Source organism: Hipposideros armiger, unplaced genomic scaffold (assembly GCF_001890085.2).
Source record: "Hipposideros armiger isolate ML-2016 unplaced genomic scaffold, ASM189008v1 scaffold_403, whole genome shotgun sequence".
Classification (NCBI taxonomy): Eukaryota; Metazoa; Chordata; class Mammalia; order Chiroptera; family Hipposideridae; genus Hipposideros; species Hipposideros armiger.
This window is the reverse complement of record NW_017731753.1, coordinates 377,238-403,836: the sequence shown is the minus strand read 5'-3', so window position 1 is coordinate 403,836 and position 26,599 is coordinate 377,238. Positions and strand designations below refer to the sequence as shown.

Below are 26,599 nucleotides of genomic sequence, written 5' to 3'. Positions count from 1 at the left end.
GTCATAAAAATGTCTTCCTTTCAATATATTCTCTGTCTTTGGGTAAAGAAAGAAGTCACTGGAAGCCAGATTAGGTGAGTAGGGAAGGCATTCCAATACAGTTATTTGTTTACTGGCTAAAAACTCCCTCACAGACAGTGCCGTGTGAACTGGTGCATTGTCATGATATAAGAGCCATGAATTGTTGGTGAAAAGTTCAGATCATCTAACTTTTTCATGCAGCCTTTCCAGCACTTCCAAATAGTAAACTTGGTTAACTGTTTGTCCAGTTGGTACAAATTCATAATGAATAATCCCTCTGATATCAAAAAAGGTTAGCAACATCATTACAACAAGTTCCCGAACTTAATTGTCAGACCTCGTAGTCTCCGTAGAATTCTGCCAAAGTGCTCCTAGTTTTAAATTTTAAAAATTGTTTATCTAGATTAATGTTTCTCAATTTCTTTTTATTATCTCCTCCCAAGGAGGCTTTTTAGACATTTGTTTTTCTAAATGGCCCCTCATGAAATATTAATACTACAGATATACTAGATATCTGTTTATGTATCATATATATATCTTAGCATTATACATAAAAATAGTAAGGTTTTTGGGTTTGTTTGTTTTTTTTGTCACCCAAAAATAAATTTTCGCCCTGTTGGAGGTGATATCACCCTTGCCCCCTGAGAATGCATGCTCTACATTTAGCAGAATATAATAGAAACATGACTTATATTCTAGAATTGATATAGCTGATTTCATGTACTTGGGATCGTTCTATCATATTTTCTAAAGCTATGTTGTTTTTTTCTAATGGGTCATTAGGAATCATGTGCCCTCACTTTATTTTCCACTTTTCTCTACCAAGAAGAACAAAAGACAGCATAGCTTAGCGATTCAGAGCATAGGCACAGAATCAGATAGCACACTTTGAAATCCTACCACCTTCAGTAGGAGATATCTTTGATCTTGGACAAGTTATTTAGAATCTCTAGACCTCAGGGTTTTTTTGTTTGTTTGTTCATTGTTGTTGTTTAATCTGTAAATTGATCCTAGAAGAACCTACATTATAGCATTTTGGGGAAAATGGATATCAATGTTTTTGCATATTAACTAGCACATAGTTGTGGTACATATTCTTCTTGTCATTATTTTTGATGCCTTTATGTTTATGTGGGCCTGTTTCATAGCCCCCACATTCCAGAATTCCTTAGTAGGAATGCTGGAAGCTGAAGCTAAAATTTCTCCACCACATACCTTAATCTGTGTCGCCATAGGCCTTAATTCTTATTTTCTCTCTGGGAGTGCTGCATTCCTGGCTTCAGACCCTGAGGTCACCTAGGGCTATTAGTATTAGGTTCTGAACAAGGAACCTAATACTAACCTAGAAATCCCTTTGGTTTGGGACAAGCCCAAATCTGTGTGGAAGGTCAAATGTTCTTTTTTATAACTGTTGGTCCAAATGCCCTGAAAATAATAAGACTGAAGGTTAGGACACTCATAAATTTTAAAGAAACAGTTTCCTCACAGAAATAACAGCTGAAGGAGAAAAGAGTTACGATGTCTGCTGTGGTTTCTCTAACTCTGTTTATCAGACCCATCTGTGAGTGAGAATGAAAACAAAAAACAAAAAAAACACTTTCTGAGCTTGGAGTTCAAAGTTCTGAGTTCAAATCTTAGGAATATCACTTACTAGCCAGGGAAACAGGCAAATCACTTAATCCCATCGAGCTTTGATTTCCTCGTCTCTCAAATGAGGGGTATGATGTCTATTTCATTGAAGGATTTTGCTGGGCTCAAATGAGCTAGCATTGATGTATCGATGAAAATATTCAGTATAGACTAAGACTCTGTGTTAATTTAAAAGGTTATCATTATTTCTACCTACTTTCACCCATACTTTAGTCCAGGAATTTTCCTAATTACTGGGGGAAGGAGGAGATGATTTTCTGATGACAAATTTTTCTTCTATCTATCTACCTACCTATCAATCTCATAATCATAACCCCATTCAATTAGAACAGGTAGTGCTATTGAATTAGAAGCACTCAGAGGCCCGATATTAATTTTTAAAATGTCTGAGATGCCCCAAAATGCACTGCCATTTCCCCCTAGTATCTGCCAAATGTATTCAAGACTAGATGGATTTGGATGGCAGGAATCCACATCTGCATTCTCCTTTCCTTTCCTTTTTAGCTAACAGAGTGAAAATCTGTTAAAAATAACCTATCTCCATACCTTGGATGATTTCCAGCTGTCTCTGTAAATAAGGCTATAGGAAGGAATATAAATTGACATCTTTTGAAGCTTGGCATGGAGCATTAGCACGACGCGTTTGGGTGGATGCTAAAGATCATAAAATGCCAGGAGTTCACAAGCACAGGATCGAATTGGAAATCTCTCAGGATAAAGGGCAAAAGCGGCTCTTGCAAATCAATTCACCTGGACAGTCTCCTTCTGCCCTCCTTGCACCATCTCCCTTTCCTCAATATTCAAGTGAATGGGAAGAAGTTGATCAAAGAGGTATGAGAAGTTATTGTAATTGGAATCTAACGAACATCTCTCAGACTTGGATATATCAAGGGATATTGGTCACTCCCATGATGTGAGATGTCCCACAAGGAAAATAACAAGCCCCTGAGCTTGTGCTAATCATTTTGCTTAAGATCCAGGTGAGGAAGGGACCTGGGATGGGCCTCTGTTTTGTTTTTTTTTTTAATTTTATTGGGGGATTTGGGGGAGGGGAACAGCACTGGGGAATCGGAAGAAGGGGAACAGACAGGTTGCTGCCCTTTTGTTCTTCAGTCTAGTTGTGGAGGACGTTGCTTCACTGGCCCATGTTGGTATTATCATTGCGCTCTTCCCAGGTGAGGCAGTCGCTCGCCTGCCCTTGGACAGCCGTTCACGGTGGCTCTTGGCAGCTCACACTGACTGCCAGCCGTTCACGGTGGCTGCAAGCCACACACGGTAGCTTATGGCAGACTACTGCAGCAGGGGCTGTAGCCTACACCATTGCCGGGGACTCATGGCAGCCCAGCTCCAGGTCGAGCTGTTGTTCACCATCTTAGCTGTAGAGGGCAGTGTCACCGGCCCTCATGTGGTATCTGAACCGGGGCCCTGCTGCTCAGAGCTGGCGTCCCAAGCCTGCTCTTAACCAACGTGCCACTCAGCCAGCCCAGGATGGGCCTCTGTTTAGCTAACAAAAGTACACTAGATTTCCAATTCTCTGCTACATTATATATTATACTTTGCCCTGCAAATTTGAGCTGCTTTGCATGAATTTTTTTTTAAATGAATGCAACTCGGACTATTATATTATTAGTATTTAAAAAAATATGCTATGTCAAGTTTTACAAATATTACACTATTTTATCCATGACCTGTAAGCTGGCCTTGGTACCTTGCTCTTGCTCTAGTGTCACTTCCTCGTGCCAGTCTCCTTCTATATTTTCCAGTCAGTCTATTTACCAGGGCAGCTGCCTAGGCGATGGGAATGGTGATTCTACAGTGTTTATTTCACTTAGTAAGAAATCTGTGAAGAAGACAGAGCAGCCCCGGTGCAGAGTGGCAGAACATTGGGGTGCTGAACATTAAGCACAGATACATCTAATAATTTACCCAGAATTACTAAGGCACTGGGTTGTTTTTAAGACCTATGATCAAGTGACTGTTACACATACTATTTACAAAATTGATAGTTTGCTGGGAGACAAGCCAAGTTTAGTAATATAATTAAATAGAAATTAAATTGGGGAAAATGCATAATCATATTCTTATTAATATGTTAACTTTGTAAAGATTATTTGCCTATTGCAGGCATTGAGCAAGATAACTAGGGCAAGTTAATTAGATTTCAAGTGAATTGCCACCATGTTAATTCATATTTTATAAGAGAGGTAATTAAAATTTACTATGTTATAGCTACCAGTATGGTATTTTATTATATCCCATACTAACATTTCCTTATAAGTAATTTTAAAACATCAGCTTAATTGATTAGTAAAGTACAATAGTGTGACTGGGCATTTATTGTCAATAAAATCCAGATTATGAAGAGAATATTTATTATTCTTAAAGTCATTCACAGCACAATTTTAATGATACAATACATTTTATCAGGTTTTTTTATAGCCATTTCGTGCTGCAAATGGTTTTCTATATGTGTATTTAAATAAATATTGGTTTTACATCTATTTCTCTAATCTTATTCATATAAGAAAACATAATTATCATGGTCTTCGGACTTGCATGTCAAGCTCAATGGGTACTGTAATATGTCACAAGTTTTATGTACTGGGATTTTATTTGGTCAGAACACCATAGCCGTTTGCCAAACATTTCCTGTGTTTGAACAAGGGAAAGGATGCAAGGGGTGATTCTGTTTCTTTCATGAAAGATTAATTATAAGAAAGATGATGAGATAAATATTAAAATGTGTGAAGTCAGGTCAGGTCTTCCCTCTGGCAGGTAAGCTACCCTCTTGGTCATCTGCCATTTAGAGAAGAGAAATTTCATTGCTCTGTTGACTCAGAGTCTTAGCAGGGTCCCAGTAGTTAATGAGTCTAGTGTGTGCCCACTGAAATGTGTTGCCTAGAAACTAGTGAGAAATCCTATCAGTGAGCTGTTAATCAAATCAGCTTGAGATAGCAGCTATCTTGCTGAGAGTTTCCGTGCTGTTGGTTAGAAGGACTCCCTCTTCTTTTCCTTCAGTGATTGAGGTCAACGAGGAGATATGGCTCATTTGGCTAAGGGCAGGGTCTCAAACATGTTTTCAATAACATCGTGAGGAATGTATTAATGTTTCCACATTTCACCTGAGGGAAGAAAAGTGTAGCTATGTAATGTGCAGTGCCTAACGGGTCCTAACGGGCCCTAACTGGTCCTAATGGGTCCAGGCTTCCCCAGTGAGTGATGCTGATTGCATTTCCCTTGTGATTGCTTGCTATCAACCTCTCTCAACTGCTGCTCTTGACCCAAATTTCAACCACTTATTTCCATCTTCCCTTCTGTGGTGTTTAGGCTCTCTGCACCACTTTACCCAAGAGGAGTTACAGATGATAGATACCACAACTTGCTGCCCAAATCATCTTTTGGGAACGAAGGATTTAATCTCCCGGCTCCTGGAGCTTCAGCTTTCAGCCCCTCTCCAGGTACTGCCTTGGGTACAGAGACCTGTCTCACCCAAAGTCATGTCCACTTCCAGGACAGCCTACAGTCAATGACTAATCAAAGGTCAAATGAACCAACTATGTAACCCCAAAGTGGAGAAAGCTTTGCAGGAATATCCCATCTTCAAAACTCTCTGCAGGGTCACCTGTGAATTCTATTGAAATCACGTTGAAGTTCAGTTTCTGATTTTGCCCAATCTTACTTTTTTCTTTCCCTTCCATAGGAAGCGCATGTTCCTTCCAGTGCACTCCCTGATTAACTTCTTGCATGTGAAACTTCCCAGGGAAACCAATGGTGGAAGCCTTGTGCTGCTTCTAGGTCTTCTAGAGTTGCCATTATTTTGTGGAGGCCATAGAGCTAACTCCACACCAATGCTATTTTTTATTTTCACTTTGAAAATACTTCCTGAATGACTTAACTAAATGAAAACAACAGCTGAATCTAGATGATAGGGTTAATAAAAGAGATGGAGTTTATGGGAGTTCAGACAGCTCTAATCTTAAGGGGCATTAGATAAAATAAGGGAATCTTACAATGAGAGGATTGTTACACTCAGATCTTGAATACATTGATTAGACATCAAGGATATAAATTTAAGTGTCTATCTGAAAACAAGAAGGAACATTTCCCTTTGCAATCATCAGTGTTTGATAATTAGCTACAAGCCCCAGAGGAAAGTATGTTTTGCCTTACAAGCTTCAATAATTGGATGATTATTGAATTTTTATTTCATATTTTATGTCAAAGACATCAAGTTTTCTACAGAGAAAGGGGATTGAACAAGTGAGTAAATGTCTCTTGTAGATGCTACCAGTGTAGAACACTTAAGCTTATTACCCTTTATACAAAATGAAGTCATTTACTGAACTTCTTAAGTGCCTTTGGCTAAACATATTCCGGACAACAAAATGGAGCATGGTGCCAAGAGGAAAACAAAATTCTTTCATATTAATACTTCTGAAGACATTTCATGGAACATTTCCAAATATTTTAAAACAAAACAACAAAAAACTCTAAGCAGATTTTTGTAAGGTGTTTTATTTTAACATCCAGGTACTATCTAAACAGCTATGTAACTAGGAGGTCTCTATGAGCTATTATCTATGTTTCTTACACAGATAAGATATCACACAATATCTATGTTTCCCAAACTAGCTATGGAAGATTCCTATTTTCTCTGAATATTTTCAGTCTGAAATTCAGGATGTTTCTGTTTCATTTTTTTTTTTTTGGTCATACCTTCCTGATTCTATTAAATCATAGCATTCCCTGGCCCACCCTGGCCCCCTCAGGTAATATTTACTGAGGTCTAAAAACTAAAGATTAGCTAGGGTTGTATGTAAATGAGAAGTCTCTAATAATGTGCATTAAGGAAAGTCATTGCCTTCTGTGTCCATGGAGAAGTCTCTGTGATGTGAATTTATTTGCTTTTTCCCTTAATTTGCTTAAATAACAGTATTAATTATGACTTCAGACAAACAAAAATATTATTGAAGATGACCTTTGAAACAAAGCAGATTCCCTTCCCACCATCTGCTCTTTTTCTTCTTACTTTTTATTTATTTCTTTGCATTTATACTCCTTGAGTTTATTGTCAACACTGATAGATGCTAGTAATACAAAGACTGGCACATTGACTTTTCAACAAATGTTTATGGAACATCTATTATGTGCCCAGACATGTGTTAGAAATTTGGAATACATTTGTTAACCACGTAAGCTTTTCCCTTCCATAATAATGAAGGGGAAGGGGAACCTTCTTTCTATCCTCCTAGGTTCTGTGGCTGAGCCTAAGATATAAATTGACATAAGACAGGTTAACAAGATGGAAGACATTTTTTTTTTTTTTTAGCTGAGTCATCCTGTCACCTGTTGGCAGCTCCACGGCAGCTCAGTTCAAGCTCAGAATCAAACCGGCAACCCTGTTGCTCAGAGCTCGCACTCTTGAGCGAGCTCTTAACCAACTGAGCCACTCGACCAGCCCTCAAAAATTTTTATTTCATATTTTTATGTGTGTATAGGAGTCTTTAAAAAAAATTAAGACCCAAGGAAGTTGTTAAGCCCCAAAACTTATATACCTTGTAAACAAAGAACAGTTGTGGGGATGTGACAAGGCAAAGGGGTTTGTAAATTATGGAGCAGTAACTAGGAATATGTGGGGGAAACAAATGGAAAATAAAGGTTATTTCAGTAGGGTTGCTTGTAAAGATCATTTCAATATTGCCTCCTAGTCAGGTGATACAATGTCCTACTCAATATAAGGAGGGCACTTTTCTCATGAGAAATTTTATAACTGCTGTTTCTCAAGTGTCTTCAGCTCAACATAATCAATATGCCAAAGCAGCATATTTTGGAGTATCATGTTCTGAAACCCTTCACTAACATAAATGATCCCTGATTTCACTACGGAGTAGGAAACGCAGACATGTGACAGCCATGCATCATACGTGTTATACATATTAGTTGCTATACACAAATGAGTTTGAGTACTCTCCAATTCTACTTTTGGGATTGAGGAAACTATCAACAAGAAAAAGAGAAATCCAGGCAAGGGAACAGCTGTGCAGAGATCTAGGGGCTTGATGGTGAAATCCTGGAACAGCATAGTTATGGGGTGCTGAGATATATGGCTTGCCAAGAAGAAACATGGAAAAAGAGGCCTGTTTAGCAAAGGATCATATTTTAAAAGGGCTATATCATCACCTTGCATTTCTACTCAGATATCTGGTGATGCAAATTATGTCAGAGAAAGCAAACTGGCCATCAAACACTTGGGGTACCCTTCTGTAGTGTGAAATTACAGCTAAAAATGGCTTTCCAGCCAGAGACTACATGTTTTAGTCTCTGATGAATCTTGGTGGTGATTAGCATTCATTAATTGAATGTAAGCAGCAGGGTCACTCTCAGGTCAAGGTGGGGAGGGAACAATCATTAGTCTTCTCAACTGCCCATCAGCTCCTGTTTAACTAATGACACCCACAGCAACCTTGGAAGCTACATGCAGAAGATGGCTGTCTCCAGCAACCTGGGTTCTTGAATGACTGGATTAACCATAGCCCCGCCCCGCTAACCAAGAACACCTACATTGGACACAAGTGAGAAATCAACTTTTATTCTGTTATGGCACTGACATTTTCCATTTTCTTGGTCACTGCAGCTAGCTCTACTCTAACTCTACCCTAATTAATGGAAGGGGGCCATTAGAAAAATGTTCATATAGGCATGGCATAATCAGATGTATGCTTTTTTAAAAAATTAGTTTCAAGTATACAAAACAATGTAATAGTTAGACATTTCCACCCCTCACAAAGTGATAATCCCCCTCCCTCAATCTACCTCCCCTCTGACATCATATATAGCTGTTACAGTTCCATTGACTCTATTCCCTATGCTGTACTCCACATCCTGTGACTATATATGTATTAAATTAGTTGTATGTTTTTGAAAAAGGAAGATGGATTGGTGTGGGCAGGAAGATCATAGTATTGGAAGGCTGCAATCAGCTACCGGAAGATTAGGTCCTGTATCAAGGAATTCTACAGCAAAAAGAAAGATGGTCTCTGGGCAACATCTGGGTGGTCCATCCTACAGGAATTTCCCCTACCTTAGTTAGGGGTAAGTGCAGATGACTCCCAGCTTTTAAAATATGCATGGCAAGTTAAAAAACTAATAATACAAAAATATCCAGTTAATAATAAACTTGTGGTAGGGTAAACAGGCGTATTAGATTTGGAGCACCCAAAATATAATCATTAGGGGTGACTGTGTTCTGGACCACCCTATTAAAGCATTTGAAATGAAATATTCTTTTTTACCAGAAAATCAACATCCATTGTAAAAAAGGAATACACTTGGTTCAAGTCTTCTTCGTAGGAAAAGTTTCTTTTTTCATATGAACGTTAGCCACCTCGTAAAGATAGAGCTGCCATGATATATTTCAGGCAAAAATGCCTAGAGACTTATAAATGCATGGAGAGTGGAGCTTGTAGAGAGTAGAGAGAAATCCCCTCTGCCACCGTGAAGAATGCCAGATCATGAATCTTCATGGAGGTGACATTACAAATTGGACCCTGGAAGAAGGGAAGAAGTCAAGGAAAGAAGTCGTTATAGAATGAAGGATTGTGGCAATTACGGTTATGGGTAAAGAAGGGTTTAGTTTTTGCAATGCAAATAAATCAGGAATGTGTTTTAGGCAATAAAACAGTGTGCCTCTTGGAATTTGTCAAGTTTTTGCCTTTTTTGTTTCCTTATAACCTAATGCTCTAGTCAGGAGGTATCTTGTAAAATGTACAGAGAAAAAGGTAACTGCTAAAATGTGAAAAGAGGCTTACACGTACACCTAGCCGCCTTGAACCAGTTTGGGATTCAAACAACAACAAAAAGACATCAATCATATTTCTCATTCAGCATTTAGTATATCATTACCAACCTTGGCAGGCATAAATGACATGTTTGGAGGTGATGCTGTTGAAGATGACGTTTTAAATTCAGACTGACAAAACACAAAGCTTCTATTTGTAATATAACCCCCACATGTGACACTGGGTCTCTAAGGGAATGTTTGAATCACTAAATCAGAATATTTTCTGTTAAAGGTTTCATATACAAATTGATTATAATCTATTTTTTAAGCCACACTTTAATGAAGTTGTTTGTGTGTGTGTGTTGTTTGGTAGTTGTTCTTTCTTTTTGGGATGAGGTGGGATTTTGTCTTCTGTTATTCCACTGTTAGGAAGCTCAGTGCTAGAAAATATAATGTTGCATCCAGGGAATTGTCTCAATATTTGGGTTTTCAAACTCCTTTATGAGATTACAGACAAATTTGCATTTATATTTAGTATAAAAAATTTGTTTTTCTCATAAAATTATATGCTCAGTCTATAAAACATATTATAAAAAGCATAAGAACATTTAACATTTTAAAATATACTTATGTGTTTTTTCTTATTTTCTCTATGTGTACTTTTTTCTGCAATGTTTTATATAGTCCTATGTTAAAAAGATTACTCAAAAACATGATTTTAATAGCTGCACAATGATCTATCACATAGATGTGTTATATGTTTTTTAATAAATCTTTTCTTTCTGAACATATGGAATGTTTCTAAAATTTTGCTGTTGTAAAACACATACACACACACACAAGGAAAACTCCTACATGGATAAGTCTACTTATAATATATCTATATCTGTACATGTTATTCTCTTGCCAAAGATGCCTAGAGATGAAATTTGTACACCAAAGTATATAAACCCCTTTGAAGGCTCTGGGAGCATATTGCTAAATTGCCCTCCAAGTCACCTGTAGCAATTAACATTCCCATCAGTGGCTGTTGTTACCTTGGCCTAGTCAATTTTGATTATCCTTACAATTTCTAAGCTGTGTCAATTTGATAGATGAAAAATGGGATCTTACCATATTTATTGTTATTTTTATTTCTCAATAAGAGGGAATGGGTTTTTTCATTTGTTAATTAGCCATTCATATTCTTCATTTTTGAATTGACTTTCTAATGCCTTTGCTTGTCATTGATTGCAAGATACTGATTTATAATGGCATATTTTTGGAGATACATATTCTAAGATCTTTTAAGTTTTATTTTTACTTTTGTCCATATATCTTTTTATTATTCTGTAGACAAATATAAATTCTTGAACTTATCCTTAATAACCTTTACCCATGATGTCATCATTTAAAAGTTTACCTTCATTTTCTTCTAGTTATTTTTTTCATTTATTTGTATAGCTAATTCTTTAATTTCTAGATTTTTTTATGTATTTTATTTGATCAACATTTAAAGTGTGTGTGTGTGTGTGTGTGTGTGTGTGTGTGTGTGTGTGTTGTACTTTGCAAAGTTGTTGGGGAGAGAGTATATAAAGTAACTTTTAGTCTATAAACTTATAGTTACTTTATACATGCTTTAATAAATAAATACTTTCTTTCATTGCCCTCTCAATAAGTTATTTACAATACCTTTAGTATAGGCCTCTCTTTTGTATATAGAATTTATAACATACATTAGTATATAAATATAACTATGCAATTATATAAATATCTATCTGCTGGTGAGAATTTATAGGCAAACAAAAATTCTAGCATTTATTGGAGTATCTCTGTTCCTTCTCTGTGTTGTTTTGTAATGCTTATTATATCCTATTACATATGATATATTATATATTACCATCTTATATATTACTTGTTCTGTTTCAGAACTACTTATGTTAGCTCACAGATCTATCCCATGTTACATCAAGAAATCACTCATTTAATTGTACTTTTCAATACAAATATTTCACACATATCTGATGATGAAAGTTCCTATTTTCCTTTTACAAAATAGATTCTCCAAATGTTTCCAAATAACTTAAAGGGTATTTTGTCAGTTATCAAGTAATTTTCCATTGGCGTTTTTAATGAGGTTTCAGCCAATGTACGAAGTATGTTGGACATGAATAATGAATCTTTTCCAGTCTTCCATTGTTTCACCCAGGAAAATTTTATTTCTTAATTTATCTAAATTTTCATAGCACTTAGAAAGTGTTATAGATTTGCTTATGTGAATTCTAGCCATTTCCCATTAGCATTGATTATTTCTACACACTTTAATTATTTACATTGTTTTATTAAAGAAAACTCAATACATTATATGTTCTAACTAGTTTTACTGATACATAGGAAATCTATTGCTTTTTTGTTTAGCTATTTTATTGGATTTTGTTATTAATTCCATTGCAGTTAATCTTCTAGATGCATTTTTAAAAATGGATATGATAACATCACTGCAATCATGTTGCTTCATTCTTTCCACTAGGTTTAAAACTTCTTACTTGTTCTTTTCTTTCTTTTTTTTTTCCTTTTGGCTTTAACTAGAACCTCCAGAATAATGTTAAACAGCAATTGCACTAATAAACTTTATTATATTATTTAAAAACTGGGTGGAATTCCACTATCTCTGTGTTTTCCAAAATATTATCCTTCGAACATCAGTCTCTGTAGATGGCTCTTGGAGTAAAGAATTCCATATTCACAAAAGTCTGTAAAACTTCTCATTAAAGGGTGATAATGTATTTTTGCATGTTGAAGACCTGAGAAATCATACAGTAAAAAAAAAATGTTGAATTTTGTTTTACTTCATTTTTTAACAGATCACAGAATTTTGATAATATTTTAGTTAAAAACCATTAGAATTCACATTTCATTGAACATCAGACATCAGTTCAAGCAAAGCTCCTTGTCCTACTTACCCAATTGAGGAAGCACTGAAGTTGGAAGGAGTGTTCTGCCCTGAGTACAGTCAATAAGGTGATACATTTTCTGAAAAAAACTTAAAAACAATAATGAAAGCTACAAAGAGCAGTGTCATTACCCCTTTATAGTTGTTTTCACTTCAAAACCTTTGGCTCGTCTTAAGTTCCAAACTGAGGTACTTGTTTCAGTATCTGTTGTGTCTTTGTGATACCTATTTAAGCTTCAAATTTACACATTCTCACTATATTTTAATATGCATTCTATTCCACATGGAAGTTAATTTCAAATCCTCCCATTTATATAGTGGGTCCCAACACATGCAGGTTTAGCTACATGTGTTTATCGGAGAGCTAATTGGTAAAGGCTAGAATGGCCTTTATTCCCTTTGGGTGACGTTTGTATCACTGTGGGGCTACATAGTCTTGCACATTTAAATAGTAAATTTGAAATAAACAACAACACAGTGGTAGTAAGGACGAAGAAAGAGAACTTGAGTTATTTATTACATCATTCATTGTCACTCTGGTGTTTTCATTTGTGTTTACAATTTTAATCAGTCAAAAAAGGTAGGCTGCAATATTAGCATTTGCTAGATGCAGATTTGAGTTTGTCTATGAAACATTTTGCTAAATTATAGAGCCACAAAAGTTGACATGCTTAACTATTATTGGGGTGGTAGAGCTGGACTTTTGTACCCCTGTATCAGTCAGCCACTGGCTGCAGGCTGGGGATGAGGCCCATTCCATTAGCTGCAAATCATTAGTAATGATTAGCAGGTCGTTCTCCAGAAAAGAAGGCAGCTGTTGGGCAGTTTAGCCCCAACCCTCATGGCAGCTGGGGGAGTTTACTAGCCTGCTTATGGGCTCTGAGTGGCAACGGAATGCACTGCAGGTTCAAACTGTTCTTCCCTTTTATTCTTTTGAAGAGCTCATCAATTATTTGTCAAGAAGACACTTAAGATAGTGACATCCTAATCTTTGGAGGCCAGGAATGTTACCTTATATGGCAAAAAGAAAAAGAAAAAAAAAGGGATGTTCGCAGGTGTGACTAAGACTCTTGAGATGGGGCGAAGAGCCTGGATTATTCAGGTGGGCTCTTTATGCAATCACACGCCCCCTTATAAAAGGGAGACGGAAGGCGCTCTTTACACAAGAAACATCGAAGGTAAGGTGATGAGGACGTGAGTCAAGGAATACTGGCCCCTGTTAGAAGGTGAAACGGACAAGGAGTGGGTTCTGTCTTAGCACGTCCTGAGTGAGCGTGGCCCTGCTAGCGTGTACCCTGACGCTGGCCACCAGAGCTGTGAAAGAATAAATTTTGTTGTTGCAAGCCACCCAATTTGGTATAACTTGTTACAGCAGCCACAGGAAAGGAATGCAGCAGCCCTGCAGATTCACAGGTAAGCAGCTCTGAAGGAGGTTGGTCTTTGTATTTTAGTAACTACATCTACATTTGTGCCGTGTCTGTGAATACCAAACTTTTTTCCTATATTCACAGATTTTTTTTTCCATTAGCAATTTTTTATTTGTACATATTGTTGGTGGTACACAAATGCATCTTACGATGTATTACTTTTTCATTGTGTATTTAATCTCTTGGATTCACTAGTCTATAAGGTCCTCTTGAGGAGCATGTACTTTGATAAAGGTGAAAAGAAAAGAAGTTTTAAATTCTACTAGTCCTGGTTCTGAATTTCGAATGTTAGGCAGGGTGCTTAATGTATTGAAGCTTCAGTTTCCTTCTGTGTAACCTAGTGGTGATGATAGTACCTGTGCTACAAGAGATAAGTGCGTAGACTAAAAGAGAAAATTAGTACAGAATGCCTGGCTCAGTTAGAGGGGCACATTGTTCAAAGGTCAACTGTAATTCAAGCTGCAAATTGATTGCAATATATATATTTTTTTATTTTAAAATAAAAAAAAATTATTGTGCAACTAATCGTTGAAATCGGATTCTGCAATGGCTGCCCTCTTGGAGTTAGGTGTTGCTCCTTCATGGAATCCATGCCTGAATCTGCGGTATACAATTTTTAGGTGCTTCATTAGACCAGTCCCGGTGGTATTTCGTCTTTTTGTCTTAGCCACTCCAGTTATGCTTTCTCTTCCGCTTGGCAAGATAGCCACATTTGCCACAGGTAGACTTCTGAAGGTGGTAGGCACACAGCGTGGCATAACGTGTGCCTGCAATCTTTTTTAACAACTGATATTTATAAAAAGTTACATACATTATGGTAGGGAAAATAGAGCTGGTCAGGCTCCCTCACCTGGCCATCCGGCGGAACTATGACCTGCCGGGTTGAGGAGGGTGGGATGAGCGCAGGCGCCGTGCACCCTATTTATGTATGCTCTGATATAAATGCCTTGGCTGTGTGCCACTTTTGTCTGTATAGTATAAAACCCGGCCATTGTACCAGGCGGGCGGTACCTAGAGCGTCGGTGAATAAAGTAATGTCTGTCTATTCTGCCTGAGGCTCCGCACACCTTCTCCCAGCTCCCAAAGGCGTGGGCACTCTCTACTGGGATTCCCTCACCCTTGGACAATTATTCACATACAAACATTACACATTGGAGTAAATGGTGATCTTGGGACGTATTTATAACTATGAGGACTGAAATATTCTTTCTTAGCCATATTATGAATCATTTCTGCATGATGGAGTTGTCAAAATCAGCTGTTAATAACATTTTTTAATCTAGTACTTACTTTGCAATCTGAACACAAAAATCAGTCAGTGGTAACTTGGCTTTGGATATACTCATACCTAGATGTGTGACATCTGTTTGGTTGTTTGGTGTGGTACAGATATTGCCGTCCGTTTTTGTATATGTGAACAGGCTTAGCTAATTAAGACTTAGTAGGCCCTAAAAATACAAGTGGCACACCCAGGCAAGAAGACTGTTTCTGGGCGTTACTAGATGGAGACACTTTGGCAAGAAAGAAAGGGGGAGGGGGGAAGTCAATCAGCTAAAAAGAAAGGCTACCTCAAAAAAAAATTGAAATAATTAGGGATCGAGTAATATCTGGTGGGCATTTTGGGGACTTAGTAAGTCTAGGACATGCTGGATATGTAGAAAAGCCTAAGGATCTCAAAAGGTATTTTTCATTGCTACAACATTTTTGTTTCCTTGTAAACTGAATAACAAGTGGTTTAGGGTGTGTCCTGTGCTGCTAGATCAAACTGACTTTTGAGGTACATTAACTACTCTAATTTAGTGCTAGACCCATTATGCGTGTTTATCCCAGGCCTACAAATGAGGTTCTTGTGTTGTCCTTGTTTGCCTGTGTAAAGTAATAGAATATGCAGTATAAATTTTCTTTCTTGCCCTCTCTCCCTGTGTCCCTCCCTCCCTTCATATAGATGAGGTCTGACAGTTAAGTTCACGAACTCATCCTAGAAAAAGTGCCACATACGTCATTGCTGAATATCACTACGGTCACCTCTGAAGCACTCCCCTTGGGAAGCTATGCACCAACACCAGCGCCTAGTCCACCCTTCAAATCAATCTTGGAACTCTTTCTGGAATGGCCATCAGAGCTGTCATCATATTACCCTTAATGTCATCAAAATGTCTTCCTTGCAATATTTCCTTTATCTTCGGGTAAAGAAAGAACTCACTGGGGGCCAGATCAGGTGAGTAGGGAGGGTGTTCCAATACAATTATTTGTTTACTGGCTAAAAACTCCCTCACAGACAGTGCTGTGTGAGCTAGTGCATTGTTGTGATGCAAGAGCCATGAATTGTTGGAGAAAAGTCCAGGTTGTCTAACTTTTTCATGGAGTCTTTACAGCACTTCCAAATAGTAAACTTGGTTAACTGTCCAGTTGGTACAAATTCATGACGAATAATCCCTCTGGTATCAAAAAAGGTTAACAACATTGTTGCAACAAGTTTGTGAACTTAATTGTCAGACCTCTTGTAAACTCTGCCCCAGTTCCCGGCACAGAGCTGTTAACATCCTTGTAATTTCCTAAGTGATCAATCAGAGCACTACACTAGGAGCATCTTTTGTTCTAATATTTGGCCTTTGACCCCAATTTCTAACAGGTGTTCTAAATCTCTTGGAATTTCCTGGGTAATAAAAGTGTCCTTTATTCTAATGACACTGGCCCTTGGTGGGCTCCTGGATGGAGGATAGTCACCAGAAAGATGGAGCCATGATTAAAAGCTTGGAATTTCAACCCCAGGCCCTGTTCTCCAGAGAGGGGAGAGGGACTCGAAATTGAGATAATGATCAAACATGCCTACATGATGAAGCCACCATTGAAAACCCAAAGGCCCAGGGCTCAGAGAGCTTCTGAGTCGGTGCATCCATCTTCCTGCACCAGGAATGTGGCGTACCCCAACTTCCCAGGGACAGAAGCTCCTGTCCTGGGGAGAGTCTATATTCCTTTTCATATCCTTCATTACGTAATAAACTGGTAAAGGGAAGTGTTTCCCTAGTTCTGTGAGCTGTTTAGCAAATGTTCGAACCCAAGGGAGGGGGGCATGGGAAACCCAATTTATAGCTGGTCAATCAAAAGCACAAGTAATAACCTGGGACTTGTGATTGCCATCGGAAGTGGGGGAGCAGCCTTGTGGGCCTGAGCCCTTAACTTGTGGGGGTCTGAGGCTATCCCAGGGGGATAGTATCAGAATTGATTTAAATTGAAGGATAGTCAGCTGGTGCCAGAGAATGGCTTGATGTGTGAAAAACCCACACACCTAGTGCCAGAAGTATTGTATTAAGTGTGTGGGGGGGGGGACAAAAAACAGAGGCATGTGTTTCTTTACACCCTGCACATTTTGACCAGTAGCAAATGTGTGTCTGTGTGCGTATAATATTTATACGTGTATGCATGTTGTACCTTTTATAAATAAACACTAGGCTATACCATGAATGCCAAGAATTTATTGAGAACTTGGTAAGGGGAAGCGTTAATTTTTAAAGGTTACATATCCGTTTACAGACTAAAAAAAGTTCTTATACACTATATTATTGTGTTCCTTCCAACAGTTCCAGGAAAGCAAATTTATTTCTGACTTGTTCCAAATCTCAAAAATGTTATGACTTCTCCTAAGTTGTGAAACTCATAAATGAAAGTGTTGTGGCTCAGATCCAGAGAGGCCCAGTGCTCTTCTCAATCCCTTACATTTTTCTCAAGAAGAAACCCCAGGGACTTAAATGACAGAGAAGTCAGGAAGCCATGTGCACTTTAGCAGCAGCTTTACAGCACATTGAGGGTCACAGTGGTGAGGCTGAAGGGACAGATGCTTATCTGAGTTGGGTTGGCATTGGGGTAAACCTTGCTGGGGTTTCTCACATTCCTGAAACCCATTTAGTATTTCCAGAAGGTTCCCAAAAGACTCAGCAGACACAACAGAGGGGAAGTTCTATGTAAAGGAACGCTTGTTAATGACCATGGCTTTTACCTGAAAGAACAGCCAAGAGCTCCAGAAGTTCAAAAGGCCTACCTGAGTCAAATATCTTCCTTCCCTCCTCCAAAATCCCATAAACCCTCTGAGTTATAAAACCTCTGCTTTTTATCCTTTTTATCATTCCATCATTCCCCTCAAACCCAATCCTCTTCAACTCAACTTTGAGATTATACCATTTTGAAAGAGAAGAAAGCTCACATATACCATTCTCTCTGGTTGCAGCTGAATCCTTTTATCTCCATCCATCCAGCCTTTTCTGATTTCTATTGAATGCCATTTCTTTCCTATTACTTGAATTTTGGAAAAATGTCATGGTGGCAACTTTGCTCTTCCACTGTGCCAGCTCCAAGGTGGGTAGTTGAATGCATTCTAGAACTTGCTCTTTCAAAAGATTGAGATAACCAGAGAAATATATGGAACAGAGTCCCAATTTTTCACAAATTGGCTGAGAGTTAGTTCTGCTTGCCAACTTGCCATCTGATTCCCCATTCGTGATCAAACTGACACTTATAGTAAAAATTGTTTCCAAAAGGGAGAATTGCATTTGATACCATGTGTAAAAGGACTAGGGGACCTTGAAGTAATCACTGTGCAGATGTGAAATTGTGCACAGTTGTTTGGTGAATATTCCATCAACTCTCTAGTGCAGCTCCTGCAGATGGGCCATGTCTCAGGATGTTGTTTCAGACATCATAATGATATCATACACATAATTGGCTTAGAGAAAATAATCTCCTTTTCAACAAAGTTAGAAGGGAATGGGAATGGCCTCTGCTTGTCCTGAACTTAACCATTCACAGAACATGTTTTATTTACGTTATCACATTAAATTTTCTACATAATACCATGAATTGATTATTCATTTCATCTCCATTTTAAATCCTAGGTTAGCAAGGGTAAGTTATTCAGAAATTATATGTAAAGAAAATGGTATACCAGGTATGTAGTTCTCAAAATATAGGTCCTCTGGCTTTAAATCTTATTCTGTCCAATCTTAGAAAGTTCTATATTTATGTACACATTTTCATTACTGAATGAAGGAGAAATAAGAGCTTAAAAAATATAATGTAAAGGAGGTATAAAAGAAATATGCTGCAGTGAATAAACTTGTTCAACTCCTCTTTAGACTCCATTTCCATTTGCCACATTATCTGCTTTTTGGATATGAGAATCAACTCTTAAATAACAGACTTAACTTAAAAAAAAATAATAAAACCCACCAAAAGCATGGTTGTCTAATGAACTAGCAATGTGTTAGAACATAAACAGGGTGCAGTTCTACGAATTGAAAGAGAGTGTAGGAATTTTGCCAATGATTGTAAGGCTTAGATTATTGTCCTTTACCGCTTCAACTCTCAGGTGGTGATTAGCTTCCAAAACGGAGAAATCATTCTAATGAAGAGTAGAGTGCTGTTTTCTACATTTTCTTTCATCTCTACCTTGCTGATGATTGATGTATTTGATACCTTAAAACAAAATATAACTTAATTTATGAATACCTCCTATTAAGACAGCACAGGATAACTATGCATATTTATTTTCTCAAAGAATAAATACGTTGCTAATATGTCAGTCACCAGGTCGATTGGGATGCTGAGGTAAAAGGAACATAGCATTATTTGCTTTCAATGAGCTCAAATACTACTGATGGAGCATGTAAAGCATGCATATATTTATAATATAGCATGAGATTTATAATAATTGAGATATAGGCAAAGTGATAGCACCAAGTGGGAAACACTTGTCTCTAACTGTAAATATTGAAGGAGAATTCAATTTGATGTTATTTATGTTGACTTTTATCAGATAGAAAAAAATAAGATGGCGTGAAGCATTCCAAACTTGTAGAAAGACACATATATGTGAAAAGAAACAGAGTGTGATTGAGAATGGGGCATTCAAGAAACTACGAATTCTCTGATAATGGCTGGGTTGTGTCCCATTCAGACTCCCCAAAATATAAGCAAAACAGCCAGCCTAGAAGACAAAATGAAGTTTATTGCTTACCTCACTAAGAGAGCTACCTCCATAGTAGTAGTGAATGAGAGAGGGGAGGGCAAAGTTGGAATATTTATACAGATTTTGAAATCAATTTTAAGGCTGGTCTTGAAATGTGAGGGTTGTAATAATCACATAATTAGGATTGGTACACAGCAGCAAGGCAAGGATTTTGAAGAAGGGGTTCAAAGAGTCTTAGGGCGTAAGCTATCATTTGACACTTTCGATTAAAGAGCAACTGAACTGCTCATGAACCTAATAAAAAGTGACCATGGTGCTTTATCCCATGGTGTGTACTTTTGGAGGCATATTATCTCTGACCAGATATTCCTTTCTTTCTTCAGCCAATTTCATTGTAATTTATTGGAAGTCCTTTTTCCTCACATTTTATATGGAAATGAACATGGAGCTTTTCAGTACATGATTGAAGCAAGACTTGGATTTCCTAAGCTGTAGGATAGGTATATTTTTAGACTCGCTTACACTAAATAGATTTGTAGACTGGGACCAAGGGGACCAAACTGGCATCCATTTTCACCACTGACTTGGACAATAATGTGAACAAGTTGCTACATTTCCTTGAGTCTTAATTATTTCTTGTGCATAAATGGGCATTATAATACCAATTTCACAAAGTGCTTTTGATGAATTTTTAAGTATAAGGTATTTTACATGGAAATTTTTATTTTTTTGGTGAGTATAGATTTTATATCATCACTCCAATGAAATTCTGTGTTCTGATTCAGTGTATTTTGAAACTTCCAAGCTTATCTCGATTCTGTTTTTAGGCAAATCACATTTTCTTTATCGTTTTTCAATCTGATGTACCTGCCTTCATAAATCATAAATAAAGTTGATAAAAGTAAAGAGCACAGCCTTAGGAAAATCCAACAGGTCTGCAGCTATTTATAATTTGACAATATATGAGAACAAATGTCTCCATTACATAAATAATTTCCTTGCATTTCATTTGCTTACACACCATTATTTCTATAAGTTTGTCACAAGTAGAATGGAGATCGATTTATCTTCTTAGCTGGCACAATGGGTAAATGTGAGCACGATGCATTCTTTCAGTTCTGTTTGCTAGGGAGGTAACACTAATCTTTTATTTTACAAAGATATACCTGAATTTTAGCCAAAGGTTAATGATGGAAAGAAACATAAAAAGCCCTATGAGTAATTTGGTCTTGAGCTTTTTCTGTGTACTTCAGTGATAGCTTGGCTAGTTCCAAGCATCACTCTCTTTGAATGGAAATGTGAACTGATCTTAGAAATTACTTAGCCTTTTATCTTATCAGCAGAAGAGTAAGAGCGATAGAATTGCTTTAGTGCATGTTTGCCGGCCTATGTATAGGTATAAAGAGGACTCCATGTTTTGAGGATCAGGTAACCTATGTTCTAATCATGTCCTCTTGTTGTTCTAATCATAACCACTATTAGACATTCTTCTGCCAATCACTGACAGCATTCTGGAAATCATTTATAAAATAAAGATCAGATATTTCTATTTATAAAATCACTTATAGTGATTTTAAAATCATTTTTAAAATCATATCATTTATAAATGATAATATTTATAAAATAAGGAGACTAGACCATGTGCTTAAATGTGTTTTATCAACTTGGCTAAGATTGGAAGCTTTATTTCCCAGAATCCCCTTACCTGTATGGTTCCAAGGGAACTTGTGGAAGATTGGGAAGCAGAAAAGAAGCCAAAGCCATTATTCTTGGAAGGAACATGGCTGTTGGACACTAAGACAGCAGACTGGAAATATCCATTGAAATCCTGTTTATCTTCACTCTCGTCTGAGTCCATCTTGTCTTCATTGCTGGTCCTGTCAACTTTCAGTGACCCCAAACCCACCAGCAGGCACTTGACTAAAAGCCCAGGAAGGCACCAGTTATAAATAGGCATCAGTGTCCTCAGAAAGGGCAGTTACTACAGGCCACCCCACAAGTTCTCCCTTCATGGCACCACTTAGATGTCCAGAGGTACTTTGCTTCTAGAATTTTCCTTCAAGCTCTAACTTGTCCATGTGCTCTAGTGCTTCAGGCTGACATGGTTAGTGAGTATTTTTCAGATCTCCCCTTCTTCACTTTCTCCCACATTTATGTGAGATCTAATTCCTGTTATACCCTGTTCCCAAAAAACTTGTAAATAGCTCCATTCGCCTGACTGAACCCAGACTGATACAGACCAAAATTCCTCGGGCCCCTGCCAGTTTCCACATGAAATGGTTCTTTCATTTTTTTACAGACTCAACAATTAACCTAAGAGTGATAATTTTTTATTTAATCCTTACAGCAAGTATATGAACTGGGTATTATTAATAGGCTCGTTTTACATGTGAGGGAACACATTTTAAGAATACTATCTATATAGTTTGATTCATATAATTCAAACACAAAGAGTCACCAAAATACAAGTCCTCAGACTGCACAGATATCTAGAGATCCACAGATGGGACTCAGATCATTTGTGAAAACTTGTGAAGTGTGTGTTTGCATTAAACATTTCTCTAGGTAGTGGAGGTCCATAGTTTTCAGCACCATTATAAAGAATTCTATAAGCTCAGATATTAAAATTAGTGCTTCAAACTGGACTATTCAATATGGTCTCCACTTACCACATGTGGCTACTTAAAGTTAATTTTAAAAGGTGAAGGGGTTAGGAAGTACAAATTGGTAGTTACAAAATAGTCACAGGGATATGATGCACAGTGGGGGAATGTAATCAATAATGTTGTAAAGACTATTTAGGGTGTCAGATGGGTGCTGGACTTATTGGGGGGGGTCACTTCATAGATTATATAAATGCCTAACCACTGTGTTGCACACCTGAAACTAATATTAAATAATATTGAATGTCATATATATATATATATATATATATATATATATGCATTCACAGGATGTAAAGTACAGCACAGGGAATATAATCAGTGGTATTGTAATAGCTATGCACAATGTCAGATTGATAGTAGACTTGGTGGGGTTATCACTTGGTGAAGGGTGTAAACGTTGAACGTGTTTTTACACCTGAAACTAATAATAAAAAATTTAATAAAATTAAAAATTCAGTTTCTTAGTTCCACAAGTCATTTTTCAAGTGCTCAGTAGCACGTAGGGCTAATGGCTACTGTAACTGGACAGTCTGGGTGGAACATATGTCCCTCATCGCAATAAGCTCTATCAGACAGTACTAAGTGAGGATAATCAACATTTTAAGGAAATGCAAAATGTCCATTGCTCTCTCTATAGTAAAAGAGCCAAATCCCTGTTTTTTCCCCATTCCCCTAAACCCTACATGTCGCCCCAAAACACAAAATCTCCATTCAAGCAGAACCTTGAATTTATTGAGGAGCTCAGGAGAGGCTCTGTATTTCCCTTCACAAAGGTCAGTGCTTTCCTTACAGCGTGGTTGCATACAGAGTTGAAAAACAGATCCAATTCACCTACAGAGCCACATAAATATTTTAAGGCTGTGTTTTATAAACTGTAAACTTTATTATAGGCTTTGCTTCCAGAGCAGGTGAAGTCTATATATCACTGAGTCCCACCACTCGTGGCCATTGTTTTAGTAGCCTGCTTCTTCACTGTGCCATACACACCCCAGCAGATTGGATTAATAGCTCTCCGGGGCCCCTTTCTACCTTCCAGGAGAAATACTGATTGAACCAGAAGCAAATTCCTCCTTCTCTGACTTTTGTGCATAAAAGAAAAACCTAGGATTTACCAACAGCACAATAGACTACAAGCAGAAAACCAATCACCCCCTTCGGGGAAAACGCTAAAGAGTTTATCATCTTTTCAGGCCGGGAAGGTTTGGAGTGGTGAACACAGACCTTTACAGCTGTAACAGACTTCTTTGCATTTTTAAGGAGCAACATAATAGCATTCCCAATTAGGAACTAATTAGAAAAATAAGTAGCGGTTCTAGAATTTTGGCAGCTATTCCTCAGAACCTGAAAGCAATCAAAGCACTTCAAATTCACCTGCATCAAGAAGAACTGGAGTGGGTATCAACATCAGTTCTGTCAAAACGGGAAAATATAGTCAGTTGCCTTAAAGTGCGCTCACCTTTTTTCCATGCAGCCTTTTTAGGAGTAGATTCTCTGCTTCCCTATGGTAATCACTCAAAAAAACAATATAGGCACAATTTGAGGTCTGAGAATGTTTTCTAGTAAACTATTTCTTAAACTGGGATGTATGTAGAGCTAAGGTCTGGAAAGTACTTGGAATTTTATACCTGTAAGAATTTTAAATTTTTATATTTTAATTAAAATATAAATATAATTTATTAGGAGTATCATATTCTTTAGAAATATCTTACCAGTTAGAAAGATACACTTTCTTTGCAATTATAATTTGCAATTGAAAGATAGTTTCATAGAATTACACATTCTCTGTTCAAGTCAGTGTTTCTCGAGCTGGGGTTTGTGGATCCTAGAATATATTTTTAAGGGTCCTTCAGAGCTTTGAAAGGGTTTCTTCTACTACTTAGGTCTAAGAAAAATTTACTTAATTTGGAATTTATTAAAATGCACTGTGATCTAAAGTCAGATTGGGGGTGACTTGGAATATGTTATTTATTGGCTATTTGCCTCAATTTATTTATTTTACAAATATGAAGTCTGCTAATTAAGTTTGTGAACAGGTTGCAATGATATTGTTAACCTTTTTTGATATCAGAGGGATTATTCATTATGAATTTGTACCAACTAGACAAACAGTTAACCATGTTTACTCTTTGGAAGTGCTGAAAAGGCTGCATGAAAAAGTTAGATGCCCTGAACTTTTCGCCAACAATTCGTGGCTCTTGCATCACAATGCACCAGCTCACACGGCACTGTCTGTGAGGAAGTTTTTAGCCAACAAACAAATAACTGTATTGGAACACCCTCCCTACTCACCTGATCTGGCCCCCAATGACTTCTTTCTTTACCCAAAGATAAAGGAAATATTGAAAAGAAGACATTTTGATGACATTCAAGACATCAAGGGTAATATGACAACAGCTCTGATAGCCATTCCAGAAAAAAAGTTCCAAAATTGCTTTAAAGGGTGGACTAGGCGCTGGTGTTGGTGCATAGCTTCCCAAGGGGAGTACTTCAAAGGTGACCATAGTGATATTCAGCAATGAGGTATGTAGCACTTTTTCTAGGATGAGTTCGCGAACTTAATCACCATACTTTATATCCCTGCCCCTTTTTGAGATGCTGCCCCAGTGCTGGAGCTCAGCATGAGTGAGTTTGTGCACTGGCCTTTTAAGAGAAACATGTCTTGATCTCCTGCAACCCTTTGTCTCTCTGGGACACAATCCCCACTGAGTTGCACAGCCAGATGCTATGGGGACTTCTCTTTCTGGCTGTGGTGCCCAGGGTGAAGCCCCCAGTGTGGGGTTGGGACCCCTTGCTTCTTAGGGGTGACCCCTGCAGCTGAAATACCCCTCCTATTTCTTAATCACCACACCATTGGTGTGAGATCTGACTGGTCCCATCTCTGCCCCTCCTACTAGTCTCCATGTGGCTTCTTCTTTATATCCTTACAGAAAATCTGTTAGTGAGTCTTCAGGTGGTTCTCAATTATGGTTCTGTAATTTAGTTGTAATTTTGATGTGATTATGGGAAGAGATTATCTCAGAGGTTACCTACTCTGCCATGTTGACCAGAAGTCCTATCTCTAAGATTTTTAATGTGCTATAGAATTTGATTTGCCAGTATTGAGGATTTTTGGATTGCTATTCATCAGAGATGGTGGTCTGTAGCTTTCTTATAGTATATTTGTCTGGCTTTAGTATCAAGGTAATGCTGATATAAAATGTGTTTGGAAGTGTTCCCTCAAATTTTTTGGAGGAGTTTGAAGAAAATTGGTGATAATTTTTCTTTAAATGTTTGGTAGAATGCTCCAAATTCATTGAAGCCATCTGGTCCTGGGCTTTTCTTAGTTGGGAGTTTTCTGATTACTGATTCAATCTTTTTGCTAATTATAACTCTGTTCAGATATTTTTTATCTTCATGATTTAGTCATGGTAGGTTGCATGTTTCTAAGAATTTTTTCATTTCTTGTTGGCTATCAATTTGTTCACATATAGTTCTTAGTAGTCTCTTATAATCCTTTTTATTTCTGCAGCGTCATTTGCAATGCCTTCTTTCATTTCTGATTTTAGTTATTTAAGACTTCTATCTTTTGTTCTTAGTTAATCTAGCCAAAAGTTTGTCAACTTGGGTGATATTTTTTAAAAAACCAACTGATTCATTTTTTTTTTCCTATTCTCTATTTTATTTCTGTTCTAATCTATGTTTCCTTCCTTCTGCTAACTGTGGATTTAGTTTGTTCTTTTTTCTAGTTTGAGGTCTATATAATGTTAGATTGTTTATTTGAGATCTTTGAGATCTTTCTTCTTGTTGTTTTTATTTATTTTTTTTATTTTTATGAATTTAAATTTATTTATTTACTTTTATTTTTTTCAAATTAGTGTCAGGTGTAGAAAGCAATATAATAGTTAGACATTTACACTCCTCCCAAAGTGATAACCCTCTCCCCCAAGCTACTACCCCTATGACATCATAGGTAACTGTTACAATACCATTGACTACCTTCCTCATACTATACTCCATCTCCCATGACTATATATATATTTTTTTCTTATAGTTGACATACAATATTATCTACTTCAGCTTCAGTTGTACAGCACATTGGTCATGCACCTACACAGTCTATGAAGTGAGATCTTTGTTCTTTTTTAATATAGGCATTTATCACTATAAATTTTCCTCTTTTTT

The 26,599-nt window shown here is 37.3% G+C and overlaps 1 long non-coding RNA gene across 2 annotated transcripts in view; it reads right to left on the bottom strand.

Moving 5' to 3' along the window:
* Positions 1-8,696: 8,696 nt before the first annotated feature.
* The window catches only part of LOC109393980 (uncharacterized), a 112,147-nt gene continuing 94,244 nt past the window's right edge, over positions 8,697-26,599 (bottom strand). Inside the window, exons 3-4 of one of the 2 annotated variants that reach the window (XR_002126363.1) lie at positions 12,394-12,473; positions 8,697-9,218 (exon numbers count right to left, since the gene is read on the bottom strand). This is a non-coding gene — a long non-coding RNA (uncharacterized LOC109393980). Of the gene's footprint in view, positions 9,219-11,959; positions 12,235-12,393; positions 12,474-26,599 lie in introns of those variants that run through there. The other variant, XR_002126364.1, reaches the window with a different exon arrangement.